The 16,935-nt window shown below is 46.1% G+C and overlaps 1 long non-coding RNA gene across 2 annotated transcripts in view; it reads left to right on the forward strand.

Moving 5' to 3' along the window:
* LOC147577390 (uncharacterized) overlaps positions 1-16,935 on the forward strand; it is a 125,111-nt gene that overhangs the window by 22,264 nt on the left and 85,912 nt on the right. For both annotated transcript variants that reach the window (XR_015255816.1, XR_015255817.1), the window contains exons 2-3: positions 9,275-9,362; positions 14,647-14,777. This is a non-coding gene — a long non-coding RNA (uncharacterized LOC147577390). The remainder of the gene's footprint in view (positions 1-9,274; positions 9,363-14,646; positions 14,778-16,935) is intronic.

Genomic DNA, 16,935 nt, shown 5'->3' on the forward strand with positions numbered 1-16,935 from the left:
AGGGAGGAGGACGCCAATTGGTGTGAGGTGACAAGGCAGCAAAAGAGAGTAATTCCCTTCTCATCCCCGGCTTCTGAAAATACGGATTGACATTACCCTCCTTCAGCCCCACTATGCAAGATTCTATCATTAGAATGCCTTTCTTTGAGTCTTGACACCTCCTCCTTCGAGATGTCCCTTTTAAAATGCTCACATCCTTAGAAAGGACTGTGTACCTTAGCTTCCTCAGAATGCACAGCCTGGGGTAATTGCATAAGTATATCGGCTTTGTTAGGGGGTGCATCCCAAAGAGCAAAGTAAGGAAAAGGGGTGTGAGGATGAGGGAGAGCCAATAGAAAGGCATGTTCCAAGTGGCCCCAACTTGTTGCAAATTACAACTGCTCATTTTGTGAGACCATCTTCTGAGAGGTCACATGACAACCACATACAACATTCCTTCTCAGTCTGGAGGAGAAACTTTCTCCTAATGGAGACATTTGGCCCACGGGGCATGTATTCCTCCACTCCTCTCCTCCCTATCGTACATGCGTGAACATCAGGCATCGTATGTGTCAGGATCAACAGGGAAGCCCCGTGAGTAGTGGCAAATGGAATGGCGTTGAGCGGAGGCACTGAGGGGTCAGGCCCAGGTGAACGTTGTTGGGGCCCACACAGAACTGGTCACTGCAGTGAAGACTGGGGCTGAAACGCATGGCCTTCGGAGAGGCTGAAGCATTTCTGGGGATGCCTAAGAAGTATCTGGTTCAGGGACAGTCCTGCACCTTATTATTGAGCAGCGCCCACCTAGGTTTCCAGTTACCTTTTTAGCAGATTCCTGCTGGCAGGGGCAGACTGCTGAGAGCAGGAGCCAGACACAGACTGGACCTGGCTGCTGGGGGGAGGTGCTGGGGGCAGGATGGGCAGCAGGCAAGCTCTGACCCAGGTTGGGGTGTGGCTGGGATGCGAATTACCCTGAGAACCCAGTTTGGGCTGCTGGCCTATGACTGGGAGGCCCCCAGAGGGCCTCTGCAAACAAATACAACTTCTGAAACAAAGACGAAGCATTAAAGAGACTCCTGAGGCCCCGACATTATTAATGGCCTATTCTAGGGAGGGAAATCAATAGCTGTTTAGAAAGGCTTTGGGGGAAGAAACTAGTTCTGATGAAGAAAAAGGCAAAGCGAATACCTGCTTTCCATGAGGATGACAGGGTGCGTTAGGATTTCCCCCAGATTGACAACGTTTCTATAAACTTTTGACTGACACCTGCCAGGAAGGAGGGTCTGTGTGTGTGAGTAGCAATTAATGACTAGATTGATTTCTTAATCTGATTTTCCTTTACCTATTCAGAGATTCCAATTCCAAAAGAGAAAATACATAGTTTCTAAAATACATTAGGACCTTCTTTCCCAAAGCACGCAGGAAATGCAAAAGGCTTTTAAAGCTCTGGAGGACACATTTGAAATGCTGTGTGCTTTCCGTTTGGCAGTGAAAGTGAAAACAAGCCCAGATTCCATTTGAACGGTATGGTGTTTATCTAATACTTTTCCCTAGGAGCTCCAAGGGAAATAGGTGGTCAGCATTATTAGCGCAGTTTGGCAGCTAGAGAAGCAAAGCATGTGATGAGGGAACGGTTTGTGCAAGAGAAAAGTGACGGCATTAGGCATGCCTGTTCTCCACTTTCTGTCTTCTCCATTAGTTGCTGTTTCAGACTAGAAGTTATTGTAAAGACCCTTGATTAAGCACCTCATAAAGTATGGGAAAGATCACGGGGCAGGGAGTGCGATGCATTTCTTCGTGGTCTGAAACTTTGTTCGCCTCCTGTGTGCCTCTATGCTGCTCTCTGGCAGACAGGCCGGTTCTCCACTAACCCGGTGAGGGCTCTCCTCGGCCTCCCCATGCCTTCATCCAGAATCAGGATGCTGGCATTCACCCCGGTGACCTAGTGTGGCTTGTATCATGACCTCATGATACTTGAGTTCAATTCCCCTGGTAAGGGCCTGCAATGTGCTATCCTGAGCAGGGCACCGAGTGGCCACATGAGGGCTGCACTTGGCAGAGGCAGAAAAGAGAACCATTTGGTGCTGACTCCAGTGACCGTGGCCTCTGAGGTATGGTAGGGCTGCGAGGGAAGCAGGCATTCGCTACCAGAGGCCTGGGCACAGGGAAAGGCAATACGGTGGACTGTTGTCCCAGCTTTGGTTCAAACCGCAGCCCTGTCGTAGTTGTTGTCGTGTTGGTCTTGGGGAGGTGAGTCATTTAACCTCCCTTGGGCTTCCTTATCTGTAAAATAAAGCTAGTGATCTCTACCTCAGAGCGAGAGGGTTACATTGTATAGTAATATTCCCACATATTCCCACCACGAGGGAGACATTCAATAATTCTGGTCATTGTTATGCCTGGTTTAGTTCTGAGCATTTCCAGGTGATCCTGTTTCCTTAGACTGGAAGCTGTGCTTCCCTGGTTCCCTTTGTCACTCCTGTTTAGGCTTGTATCTCTTAGGGAGGTCCGCAGGTGGAAAATTACAGGCATTCTGGAGCACGCCTCACATCACATGCACTGTTCCCACAGGAAAATCAGGAAGCTTCCAGACTGTAGGGCCCAGGTCCCCCATCTGCAGGGTGGGGTGGGGTGGTGTTTGAACACACTTGTTTTTCTCTGCAGGTTTCTTTGGAAATCTGAAAGGGCAGAGCCTGTTGCTAATGAGACAGTGTTTTCCATCTCTGTCTACTCCATCAGATGTGGTGTGTTAGGTTGGGGTAGGGGAAGGGGATCAGATCTCCAGGGACTCAGGATCTGCTCCCAGATTTCCTAAGTGGCCAGGAGCAATTCCTTAAGGGTAAAACAACAACAACAACAACAAAAATGGTCAGGGGGAAAAAACCCGACATGGTTCACCGAATCCCTCCCTCCTTCTGCCATTCCCCCCCTCTGCTCCAGCAGCTGCTGTTCAGATGCCAGTACGACTGACCTTGACGCTGACAGACAAGCCCACCTCCTCTCCCACAACCCCTTTCCATGGGACTGCCTTCATTACGCTATCTGTGCCCTTGCAAGGGCCACACACAGCCCTGTGAGTGGGCAAAACACATATCACAGACGTGTACAATTTGTGCAGGAGGAGGTTGTGAGTATCTTGGTCTTGCGCTGGTGTTGTGGAGGTTATCTATGGGCTTTTTTATTTTGGCAGAGGTTACATGAGGCTGAACCATGTCCTGTCCCCCTGCCCCCCTCACATTCATATGTTGAAGTCCTAACTCCGGTACCTCAGAATGTGACTGTATTTGGAAGTAAGACCTTTAAAGAGGTCATTGAGGGAAAATGAGGTCATATGAATGCGCCCTAATCCCATATGACTGGTGTCCGCATAAGAAGAGGAAATTTAGACACAACGGGTACAGAAGAAAGACACAGGGAGAGGATGGCTATCCACAAGCCAAGGAAATAGGACTCAGTAGTAACCAGCCGTGGCGACACCTCAATTGTAGACTTGTAGCCTCCAGGACTGTGAGAAGATTAATTTCTGTTTTTTAAGCCACCCAGTCCATGGTTCTTGGTTAGGGTAGCCCTAGCAAGCTGCTACACTTGCCATTCATGTGCAGTTATTTTTGCGGTCTGTTGTTTTCAATTTTTTTTTCAATGTTCATTTAATTTTCAGAGACAGAGAATGAGTGGGGGAGGGGCAGAGAGAGAGGGAGACACAGAATCCAAAGCAGGCTCCAGGCTCGGGGCTGTCAGCACAGAGCCAGACGCGGGACTCGAACCCACGAACCATGAGATCGTGACATGAGCCGAAATCAGTCGCTGAACTAACTGAGCCACCCAGGCGTCCCTGGTCCGTTGTTTTTAATAGGCAATCTCTCTTTTCCTTGAGTTTGAGGGATATGTTTGAAGGGAGCTTGTTTTATTGATGAGTAAGGTGTATTAGAAACCACCTCATGAAGCTCTTGGCAGATTCAGAGAAGGACAGAATGCAAGCCTGTGCTTGCCAGTGTTGGTCCAGTCGTGCTGCAGACCCTAGGCTATAGAGATAATCAGAGAAGATGGATCTCTTTGTACTGGCACGAAAGGTTGTGAGTTTATGAGATTTGTCCTGCCAGGAAGAATGAACAATTATGAGAGCAAGTTCTTCATCTTAAAAATTGATTTATAAGCATCATTAGAGAACTCGATATTTGTTTCACTTAAAACGCTTTTTTTAAAATTTATTTAACAAGAAATATGTTTCTGCCAGTTGTAATTCTAGTTAACCTAATACAGTGTGTTCTGGGATTCAGTTTTTCCTTCAATTGTTGATAATTTGATAAACCTTTATTACATCTGTAGTTTTTTCTGGGGCCAGAAGATTCCAGAATTTTTTATAATAATAACTTTCTTTTGAACAGCACTTTCAAAGAAGTCTTATAATACTGTGAGGCAGTACATGTATCATTGCTAATAACTAGGATTTGTGTAGTATTTTATCTTTTACAAAGCACATTCATATACACCATCTTGTTTAATTGCCATGGATAAACCAAGTGCTCGGCCGACAGTGCTCATTGACTGTTCCGGGTGTGAAGCTGAAGGGAATTTACATGCCCTAAACGTCAGGTTTAGAGGCATTCCTTGGCCAAACAGGAGTCCATTGCTTCTCAGAGTGAATGGGAATGTAGACTCCTCACCCATGAGAATTGGATGGGAGGGTGCCTAATTCAACCCACCCTGCACCTAAGCCGGTTTCCTGCTACTCCCCAGCTGCAATAATTTCTTAGGTCTGATTTTTCCTTGGGTAGGTTTCAGAGGTTCTAACCACCCATCCTGCATCCTTCAGCCTCCCTCTCCCCCAGGCCTGGACTGCAAACCTGGAGTGGCCTTCAAAATGCCAACCATTAACTGTCAAATTTCAACCTGGGGTCATTGAGGAGCGAGGGACAGGAAAAACTTGGCTGGGCCGGGCCTGTTAGTGAAGTTTACCATTCTGTTGATATCTCAGAAGTGGGATAAGTATCGATAATAACTATCGATAGGATGTGCTTTAGAAAATTTTCGGTCCCCAATTTTTCAGGATGGTGGAATATAACAGTTACTCATGTCAGCTGCTAAATATTCTTTATCCATATAAATCTTTCCTGTCACTGTTTTTTCTATAGTCTTTAGGTTCTCTAAAGGTGTTAGTTGGATAGTGATAATGGAACATGCTCTAAAATCCAGAAAGCTGCCACTCCCAGGACCTGGCCCCCAACCCAGGTCTGACATCCCAAGTCCCTCCCTCTCCTCATCCGCGCTCCAGACTCTCAACAGCTTCTTTGTTTGGCGGAAGGCTTTCTTAAAACTGCAGGTTGAGCTGCTAGTTCCTGACACAGACAAACAGCAGGCTGTGCACAATTCTTCCCGGGCAATTCACTCACAGTGAAGAGTGATCTTTTTTGAGGCTCGAGAATATCAATATGCGGCTGCTTTGCTAAAATGCTTTCTGTCTCTCACAGTCAGAGAAATCTGCTTGCCTTGAGCTAGCCTCCAGTTTCTTGTTAAGAGCTAATTTTAGAGCTAATTTAGGTTCCATTAGTATATGGTTCTGTTGCAAATCTGACATTAACATCGGTGGCTCGATGAGTAACAAAGGGAGGGAAAGCCTTTTACCCTAACTGCAGCAAGGCAGGCACATATGGTGCCATTTTTCAAGGAACAGATTTTTGTCTTTCATGCCATTTCAGAGCTGTTTCCCTCTGAAATTACCAGCTCTAATTTAATGCAGAACATGTCTGGATGTCACTGCGGAGATCTAGTTAAACAGAGAGGGCTGGCAGGTCCCACAAATTTGCAAAAGCGGTGTTCATTTGTGCAGTATAATGCTTCGCAAGCCCATGCTCACGGACTGGGGATTGGTCACCAGCAAGCGTGGGGCTCCGCTCGTAGCAGGAGAGCCAGTTAGTGATTCTGTTTCTAAGACTGGGGCTCTGTTTTCACAGACCTTAGTGAGAGGAGGTTAGGGCATTTCCCATTTCACCCTCAGGGCCAGCTGATGCTCTTCTGTGCCCACGTGCTTGGGCCCACATGGCTGTAACTTAGATCCTTGAGTCCATCTGTGGTCGTGGTGGGGGAGACATGAGACATGCTTGCTAATTTGAACTCTGCTGGTAGCCAGCTGGATGTGTTTCCTGAGCCTCACTTGTAAAAGGTGGGAATCTGAGATTCTCTGATAGCTAAGCTCAATGCCCTGTAATAGTAATTTGCATTTATCTTACTTAATACATTTTTCTGAGAACTTTCATGTTTGTTATGTCCTGTGATCATCACAACATCCTGTGAGGCAGGCATTCCTATCTTACAATTGGGGAATTCTGACTCAGAGAGGCAAGGAAACTTGCCCAAGATCACACAGCTGCTAAGAGGGAGAGTTGAAACTTGAACCCAGTTGGCTTCACTCCCAGTTCAAAGCTCTCCGAAGTCAACAGACTAAAAATCAGAAAGTAAGTTTGAACACCATATCTTATCATCAGGGGCCACCTTAACAGATACCAATGCCCAACACACCTGCAGTATTCAGACTTAAGATGACACAATGACTTGGGAAATTATATTCTTGCGTTGGGACATGCAGACTCATGAATGAGCACCCCCGAAGGGGCTGAAGTATCAGAGGAAAAGCATCGGAGCTGGTTCTAGTCTTAGCTCTGTCTCAAGTTGCTGTGTGACCTTAAAGAAGTCAATTGGCCTCTCTGAGCCTTAGCTCCTAAATGAGACAGGTGGATAAGCTGCTTCTACTCCTTTGGATAGGTCTGTGGTTCTGTGACAACAGGTTCAATGCCAAAACCGAAGAACACAGCAGCAGATATAAGACTTTTGGTCAGGGCACCGCCTCTATGTCCAAGACATTCAGATTGAAAAAACTGCTCTAGGCAGTTAAGTGAAGCTGATATAAAGAGTGACCAGAGCAGATTGCTTCCGTGAGTGACGAAGCAAATGCTAAAAACAGTGGTTGCACTCAAATCCTCCACGAGCCAGACAAGTTAACAGGGAGAGGCAGGCACAGTATAGGGCAATAGGGAGTGATGGGGACTATACTCAATTGGCAAGCACTGCCTGACTATACAGGACAGTGACCACGCTGTTCCAGGCAAATGTTGCCAGGCAGGAACGTAGATGTAGTGCAAACAGTATTCCAACCTTTCAAGAGAACTGGAGATCTGAATATTCATGTGAGATACCCTAATTTTTAAACATTGGAAACAAATCCAAAGACTTAAAAACCTTTTCATGCCAAACAAAATGTGTCTGCTAGCCATATGCTGCCCAAGAGCTCCAGCTTGCTAATTCTGTGCTAACATCTTCTGAGTTAGTTTGTGTCTATCTTTGCCTTAAACAATTCCAGAGGCCCTGTTTCCTGGCCTTCCTTGGGAGCATGCTGCAGAAGTGACCTGCTGGTGCCATTTCAAGTCAACAATACATTGCATCACACAGATCTCATTTTCCTGGCCACAGCCTTTGAGGCCGGACCCCTGACCGGGGCCAGCATGCACGACTGGTTCCCACTTTGCTGGCCTGAAAATCACCTTCTCCAGAGAGATAAACAACAGTGAAAAGAGGAAAAGAGTGATTTGGCCTTGCTAGTGGAATAAAACGGATGAAGTTAGTTTTTTCTTGCCGTCCTTTCTCCTCTATTGGATCACATAACCACTTTTATTGTTAATTTAGGTACAAATTAATTGCTGTACAAATGAACGAAACACAGATGAATGACCTCACCATTACTTGAAGTTTAACTGGCAATTACTCGGCTTTGTAATCTAATATAGCACGTATTAGTGCGGCTGTGGGGTGTCCTCTGGCCCAATGCACTGCTAATGGGAAGAGTGGATGTCCCTGGAGATTCCCCGAGACCCTAAGCAAACCTGCCAGGAAGGTGTTGCGGACCCCAGAGCCTCCATGATTGCCTATCTCCTCTCTCCAAGTGCAGTTGAATAAAGATTAGTAGAGGATTTGACAGTATTTTCATGTACTGTTTTTCCCTCCGAAGGATTTCTTATTATACTTTGTTATCTGTACTTATTTTTTCCTTTTCTTAGCCGCATGTAAAATGTCAGTCGTAGAGGGTCCTTTAGAGAGGCTCTTGTCCGGGCCACACCCACAGACCCCCAGCCTGGGTGTGAGAGCCCTCCTACGTGCTCGCGCTCGCACAATCCCGATCCTGGCCCCATGAGGTTCTGATCACACTGGGCTGGAACTCTCCAGTTATTTGGCCAAGCCTCCCCTGAAAGGACAGTAAGCATCTTAGAAGTAGGAACAGCATCTATCCCCTCTTAAAACCCGGGGCTCAGGGCACCTGGTACTGGTATCTCATAGTGATGTTCAGAAATGAAACAAAGTAACTGCTGGGCCCCCCACTTTATCTGTCTGGGCACCTCCTCGGTGTATCCTCTTTACGGGTAAACCACACAAGTAACTTCCTCCATTGTATCAGAGGCTTTTGTGATTTCCTGCCTAATTTTGTCATCTTCCATGTAATAGTGGAAGTGAAAATATCCTTCTAGAAATACTGCCTTGGTTTCCATTTGCCAAATCAATCTCATCCCCCCCAATAAGTAAAATGTATCTACTCTTTGATCAAATGAAAAGATATCGTGTGAATAATGGGATTGTACTGTACACATTTTTTTTCAACACAGGAAGAAAGTCCCTTAGTGGACAGCAGTCAATACCAGACTCTAAATTAAATCTAATAAATATTTTTTCCTTGCCCTTGAGATTGTTGCATTGGAAGCCGTTTTCAAGTTTTTATGTTGAAGATGTTAGATTCTCATTGTAAAGAATTTAAGGTAAAGTGTTCCATTACTAGTTTTCTCTAAACACTACAGCCATTTGAGAGCTTGTTTAGAATTCAGAGAATTTCTGAGTCATTTGCAGGAAATTTTCTTAGTCTGCATACTTTACATTCCAATAAAAGAGCCCTTACTTTTAATCAAGAGTGGTTTAAAGCATCAATTGTAAGCCAATCATAATGACTTTCTTGTAGTTGTTCTTGGTTTCCTTACGGAGGTTAGCTGCATGAGTGTTCAGTGGACTTTTTTGGTTTTGAAATCTTGTACTCTACACAGAGCCTAGTGCAGTGCCTTACATTTGATCAGTGTTTGTTGGATGACTGAGTGGCTGAATAAATAGATGAATGTCTTTCATTTATTCTGGAGAGTTCTTCCTTTGATGATGCTGACAGAATTCGTAGATTTAGGCTAATAGAATATCAAAGATGAAATAATGCAGAAATATCTGATTTGGTTTAGCTTTATTTATTTTGTTATTTTTTTTTAATTTTCAGATTTAGAAAGTGAGGTTCAGAGAATTCCAAGATCACCTGGAGCCTAAAGGGGGAATTTCAGAAAATTGTACCAAATATGAATCTTAAGGTAAATGTGAGTTTCCATGGCAGCTTAACATGGGCTTTTCTATTACTTTCTGTGGGTTTTGTGTGTGTGTGTTTTGTTTCTGTTTGTTTTTGTCTTTTACATTTGTGCAATTCTCATAAACTAACTGGGATCAGATGTATATGAAATGATTAGTTCATCAAAGCTCTTAAATACTTCTTGGGTGCCTGGGTGGCTCAGTAGGCTAAGTGTCTGACTTCGGCTCAGGTCATGATCTCAGAGTTTGTGGGTTTGGGCCTTGTGTCAGGCTCTGTGCTGACAGCTCAGAGCCTGGAGCCTGCTTCGGATTCTGTGTCTCCCTCTCTCTCTGCCCCTCCTCTGCTCACACTCTGTCTCTGTCTCTCTCTCAAAAATAAATAAACATTAAAAAAAATTAAAAAAAAAATTTTTTTGATGTTTATGTCTGAGACAGAGAGAGACAGAGCATGAGTAGGGAAGGGGCAGGGAGAGAGGGAGACACAGAATCCAAAGCAGGCTCCAGGCTCCGAGCTGTCAGCACAGAGCCCGACGCGGGGCTCGAACTCATGGACCGCGAGATCATGACCTGAGCTGAAGTTGGTCACTCAACCAAGTGAGCCACCCAGGTGCCCCAACATAAAAAAAAATGTTTTTAAATACTTCTTGTATTTCTTCATCCACCAATTATTGTGGATCGGAGTTTTGTATTTGGTGGGTCAGATCCCTCTAGAGGTTCTGTTATTAATGCAGGAGGAGTAGAGAAAGCTCTGGATCCTGAGTTAGAGAATGGGGACCAGAACCCAGCTCTGCAAGCTGTATATACAAGCCCTGCCCTCATTCATAAAGTAGAAGTGATAGCCCCTGTTCTACCTTTCTCACTGGTTATTGGAAGAGCCAATAAGATAATGGATGTGAAAATGTTTTAGAAATTGCAAAGCATGCAAATGCAAGAGGTTAGGACTGATTCCCACAGTGTGTCCCTAGGAAGAGACTAAGCAGATTCCATAAGGGGTATAAGGCAACCTTGGGATGCTGTGCCTCCCTGCTCGAGAACTAAAAATTTTGGGAAATTAACTTTCTGAGAGTCAAACCAGTGGTTCACAACTTTGTCTAGTATAGGCCATCCTTTTTATCACCAATATATTTCCCATCCCCAGTCCTACACGATTATATTTTTATTATTTGTTGGTTGAAAAATACATATTGGCAAAAAAGTATTATGAATTGTGACCACTTTTTATTTGTTCAAATCATTTATATATTTTTTTTAATTAAAAAAAATTTTTTTTAACATTTATTTATTTTTGAGACAGAGAGAGAGCATGAACGAGGAGGGTCAGAGAAAGAGGGAGACACAGAATCCAAAACAGGTTCCAGGCTCCGAGCTGTCAGCACAGAGCCCAACGCGGGGCTCGAACCCACGGACCGCGAGATCATGACCCGAGCCGAAGTCAGACGCTTAACCGACTGAGGCACCCAGGCGCCCCAAATCATTTACATTTTATTTGTTGCTACATCATAGTAATAGTTTTGCCAAATACTTGTACGAGGGTAGAGCAAACTACGTTAGTTATTGAACCTCTAGGCACTCAGGGATTAGCTGGCTCCTCAAAATAATTACCTCTGCTCTCAGATCAGGGAATTCCCACATTAAACTGCACAATGTAAACATATTGAATGGATCAGAGCCAAGTAATGCATCATCTTAAGTAGACTCTGGCCTCAGGTTGAAGTCAGACTTTACTGATGACGTTAACACATCCAGAGAAACAAGGCGTTGGTCACAAGAAGACATGGTTGCCAGTGGAAGCAGTAGCCACACCCGCTGGAAGGGTGCTACCGGAGCTCTTTAAAGCACCCTTCCAGTCCTGCCCAGGGAAAATATGTACTGACCTAGAGCCTCAGTCTCAAGTCCCGGTGGAATGACTTCTGTTTCACTCCAAGCCCAGCTGAGTATCCTTAGTGCCAGCAGAGAGCAGCCAGATGTACCAGTTGTTAGATTTTATTGCAGATGAATGTCCTAGCTTTAGATCATATAACCATCTTAAGAGCTTGGGTGAGGTGAGACCAGCCCCAAGCAATGGCTGATAGCCTCTGAGCCTGGCCCGGAAGCCTGTGAGTAGTCTTGGGAAAGTTACCCTGCTGGCTCTCTCATCTTTCTGTATCGTCACGAGCCATGATTCCTCAACCTCAGCACGACTGACGTTTGGGGTCCAATAATTCTTTGTTGTGGAGGGCTGTTCTGTGCATTGTAGGATGTTGACCAACATTCCTGGTAACCACCTACTAGATGCCAGTGGCATCCCACCCCCTCTCCCATCCCTCAGCTGGGACAACCAAAGTTGTCTCCAGACATTGTCAAATACTCCTAGGGGGCGCTCCCCTAACCCCCAAACTGAGGACCCCTAGTGCAAACCATTCAAATGAAAGGTCTATAAGATGCAACCACATGAGGTTCTTCTTCAAAGAGGAACTCATTCCTGAATGTGCAATACGTTCAATTTATATACGGTGTTGCCTTTATCCAAAGGATGTTAGAATTCTTGAAAAATCAATTTCAAGGAGCTTGTGGTTAATTTAGAAATATAGTCATGCTCTACTTCCCTATAATGTAAAAGGAAATAGGGATTCTGGCAGTTGAGTGAACTGAAACTTTCTTTTGATGACTTGGCGATTCAAGGGTCATCCTTCTGAACATCAGTTGTTCCTACTGTAAAAGTGTAAATAGGGATGGATTGTGCTGGTCAGGGGAGTCCCTGGAAGCTGGTCTGTTGTTTTAAAAAATAAATCCTTGGGGCGCCCGGGTGGCTCAGTTAGTTAAGCATCCAACTTTGGTTCAGGTCATGATCTTACCGTCTGTGAGTTTGGGCCCTACGTTGGGCTCTGTGCTGACAGCTCAGAGCCTGGAGCCTGCTTCAGATTGTGTGTCTCCCCCTCTCTCTCTGTTCCGCCCCCACTCATACTCTGTCTCTCTCTCTCTTTCAAAAATAAATAAACATAGAAAGAAAGAAAGAAAGAAAGAAAGAAAGAAAGAAAGAAAGAAGAAAGAAAGAAATCCTTGACTTATTTTCAATTCTTTATTATATACCTCTTCCTGCTAAAAATAGTCCAAAAAGTTATTCCAGTTACTGGAAAAATTCAGTTAGTTCTGTGCTGGTAAATTGAGGATTTTTGCTCAAATGGCTCCAACTTTTTCTAAACAGTTCTTCCATCAAAAATTCCTTCATTTGAGGAGAGCATTCCCACCATAGTCAAACCCCTTAGCAGTATACAGTGCATCACTGCTCCTACTTACAAATTTCCACCTGGTTCTGTTCAGGGGCAAAGTTTTCCATGTTGGCCTCCTCCCTACTCCTGGCCCCTAAGGTCACCATTTGCAGTTCCAGGCCAGCCCAGTTCCTGGCCCCTAAGGTCACCATTTGCTGTTCAGGCCAGCCCAGTTCCTGGGCTGTTCCAACCCCAGCACTGATGGTTGGGGAGGGCGATCCACGCTGAGCCCCACATTGCGTGCCCTCCCATCTGCTGCCTTCTTCCTCCACCCTCTTCCCCACTTCAAGGACTCAGGTGTCCTCACTCCTCTTGTCTGGGCCCAGCTGTCTCTTCCTGCTTCCCCAACCCAGTTTTGTCTGGTGTTTGGGAGAGGAAAATCTGGTTCTGCAAGCACACTCTCAGCCTTTGTGTCTGAGCCCTGGCTCTGCGGTTTCTGCGAGTGTGTATTTCTGGTCTGTGTGGACTGGGGATGCTCTTGGGTACCAGTGAGAGAGAAGAGTGAAAGGGAAACACACAAGTTAACTCGGGGAGACAAGACTACGAATTAAAACCTTTTTATCTTGTCTCGTGTCTTACAAACTATGTGAGACAAAAATGAAGACAGAAAGGGGTAATGATCAAGGCAACCCTGCACAGAAAGCCTCTTCCCTTGAGAGCTGTGTGCTGAGGCTGTGGTGTTTCAGGGTGGCTGGGGCCTTGAACTCCATCCTTTAGTCCTTTAGGACTAGGGAAAAGACGAAAAAAATCCCTGCTCGGCCCTTTAGCGATACTATTAAAACAGAGCTTCTTTTGTGGCCCTGGGATATAAAGGTAGAGTTCGAGACCCTGCAAATCACCCCAATGAGAGGCTTGCTGGGAGGAGGAGTGGTTGCCAGAGCCTACGCATAGGCAGGCTAGCCCACACTCCAGGAGACCCCTCTGATGAGAAAAGAGGAACATATCCAAGGGCAGCTGCTCTCTACCTTGCCAAGGCCCCCAATGACAAGCAGGAGAGGAGGAGAACCTGGCCTTGCCGGTTATTATAAATGCTTGCCTTAGAAGTGTCATTCTCTCTTTCCCCAGCAGGGTGGGCTGGGTGCTGGCACAGGCACCCAGCAGCTGTGGCTTGCCCTTATGGTGCCCTAATGGTGCCTTTGTGCAGAAGAGCCCCCCACCCAGGGCACCTGAACTGTGAGCAAAGCACCTCTGGTATTTCAGCCTCCACCCGGCTGAGCAGCCTTTCCTGCTGCAGCCCTGCTCTCAAGGTCACTGCTCCCCCCCAGGGAGAAGTCAGGGCACCAAATATACTAAGCCTACGGGGTGCCAGATACTTCATATATATGTAGAAATATGAATATATACGGATATAGATATATACATATATATGTAATCTCAGGTAACCACTCAACAATTATGTGAAGGAGGCATTTTTGTCCCCATTTTACAAATAAGGTAACTGAGACTTGGGGAAGTTAAGCAACTTGCCCAAAGTCATCCAGGTGGGAAGACTTTGTGAGTCTTCACGGAAAAGGACTGATCTGGAGGCTCTGGGTGGCCGAGTGGTTCACAGTGCTGAGGACATGAGAGATTTCACGTGCCTCCTGAGGCAGAAATACAGGCAAGGGCTTTGCCTGGGAAGGTTAATTACGGCAGTTCTCAAAGTGAGACAGGAGCAGTCACATAGCATCTCCTGAGAAAAATCAGCACTCTCTTCAGAAATACAAATTTTTCCAAGATTAAAGAAATCCCCAATTTGCTTCTCATCTGTAATTTTATTATGATATTCGCAGCAATAAAGTGACTTGAGGCCCAGTCAGAGGCATCAAGAGTTGGGGGCCGGAGAATTCTGGGTCTTCATCTGAATCCAGTCACCTGGGCCGCCTGAGTGATTCAGTTGTTTGGGCATCTGATTCAACTCAGGTCATGATCTCGAAGTTCACGAGTTCGAGCCCCCACTTGGGCTCTGTGCTGACAGCTGAGAGCCAGGAGCCTGCTTCCGGATTCTGTCCCCTCTCTCTGCCCCTCCCCAACTCACTCACTGTCTGTCTCTCTTTCTCAGAAATAAACATTAGAATCCAGTGTGTGGTTGAAAGGAACCCTGGAGGAGAGGTGGTGGCAGCTGGAAAGAAAAGACCATGCCCCCTGGGTCTGTAGGAAGAACGCTGCAGGGACCCCCAGAGAGAGCTAAAGGTAGTCCATGTAGGGGGGTGGGGGCGGGGAAGGGGGGGAAGGGAGGTGTTCTCTGCAGGAGGCCTCAGGCCTGCAGGGCTGAGTGTGAAGAGCTGTGCTGAGCCCTGCATCCGGTCGGAAGTACAAGTCTGGAGCTCCTGGCTCGGGATGCTGCAGCTGTTCTGGGGATCTGCACAATTAGAATTCTCCTAGCGCTCAGTGCCCACAGGAATCCAGTCACGTGGTAGACGTGGTGCCTGGAGCTGGGGTCAATGAGAGCTCAGTCTGAGAGAAAAAGCGTTCCTTCCCTCTGAGACATATCCTGCTTTGGTTGTGCACTGCTGGGCTTTTGCTCACATTAAACCTAACCACTTGGAGGGAGAGGAGCTTGCGCGTGACCTCTGCTGGGTGTCTGGGTCTAGCCTGGGAGCTCTCAGGGGCATGGGTGGTGAGTGTGGGACAAAGGAAATCACTTTTCCTTCTGAGCAGGATTTTGTGAGCCTATTGTTTCTATCAGAGGCTCTGTGTCGGTACTTCCTTCTCTTTTAATTCATTTTCCTCTCTACCACAAGGCTGGCTGCTCTCTAAGCGTGACGGGATCTGGTTCTCGGATAACTTTAGGGCTACAGCTTTACAGAGACCACTTCTCTCTTATCCTGCCCAACCCTCCTACACCCCCCACCCCCACCCTGCCAAGAACATGTAGCTAATTAAAAGGGCAAAAGTTTCCATTAGCGTCTCCTGAATCAAAACCAAGGCTTTGTTATTTCTGGGTTTGGGGGACTGAAGAAAGACCAGATCCCCTTCTCTTCCACTTCCTCCAAGTGTCTGGGTGGGAATGCATGTCCTAGTCATTTATGCTCCCCTGTATGATCTGAATCTCCCAGATCATTTCCCTTCAACCCAATCTCCCTCTGTGAAATGAGATATCGAACCTAAGGTCTCGCCCACCTTGAGCCTTCCCTGATCCAGCTTGTTGTTTTTACTGGTGAAACCTCCCTCCAGACACAGGACGAACAGCGCTTTGCTGAGGGAATTCGATGCTTGCCTGTCGTTTTCCACTTTGTTCTGTGCTGCTGCTTTTTGTCCTTCCTAACTAACACCTTCATTGCTGTCAAAAACCTCCTGTCAGAAATCACTACTCTCCCATGTAATGGGCACTAAGGTTCTGTCAGAAATCCATGCTCTGCTATTAGCAATCGCTGTTTTTTCTGTCGGAAATGTCCACTCTCCTTTAAAAAATCACTGTCTGAAGAAAAATCACCACTCTCTTCAGAAATCCTTGTTCTCTTGTCAAAAGTCCACTAACATCCTGTCAGAAATCAACATTTTCTGCCAGAAAATGCCTGTTTTCCTGTCATAAACCATTGCTCTCCTGTCAAAAATCCCTGGTCTCCTGTCAGAAATGTCTGCTCTCCTGATCCCTGTTTCTTGTCAGAAGTCATTACTTTCCCATAGGAAACCATTGCTCGTTGCCTGATGCTTCTCTGCACAGGATATTCAGAGTTGTTTGTCATGCTTTGACATTGGTAGGTTTCCAGTGACTTCCTTACTGCTGGCTGTTCTCACCTGTTTTGCTGTATCTCTTTAAGCTCAGTGCTGGGGCAGTAGACACAGCACTGGGGAGTCCATAGTCTCTTGTGTCCCTCCTGAGTGATTACAGACAAATCCTTTTTGCTTCCCGGACCTTTTTCTCCTCTCTTTGTTAGGGATGATAATATCACCGACTCTGCCTGCTTCACAATTTAGATCAGTGACGATTCTGACTTTCAGAAAGCTGCTACCTTGATCTCTCTTCCTATAATTTTCACTCACTGTTGTCTCACAGAGCTAGCCTTCCACCCCTACTCCTAAATCCTCGCTTACCCAGCGGAAATGCCCCAGTTCTGTAACATCCAGATTAACCTGTTCAGTTCTTTGTATGGCATGGTTTCCATACCTGTTACCAGCCTAGCCACATACAACAACCCCCCAACCCCCCCCCCCCCACCACCCCCAACATGTTCTGGTTTGTCTGCATTTCCCTCAGGGTGTGATCTGAGCAGCTCAGAGAACAGGATTGTCATTGTCCTCTTTCTAAAGCAGAGTATTAATGTGGCCCAAGATTGCTTGAGCTTTTGTTACCATTTACCATGTAGAATCTTCCCAGCCAAAAGCTCCATTTATTTAAATACCTTTT

The sequence above is a fragment of the Puma concolor genome, chromosome C2 (assembly GCF_028749965.1).
Source record: "Puma concolor isolate L17-30 chromosome C2, mPumCon1.1.hap2, whole genome shotgun sequence".
In the NCBI taxonomy this organism is placed as follows: Eukaryota; Metazoa; Chordata; class Mammalia; order Carnivora; family Felidae; genus Puma; species Puma concolor.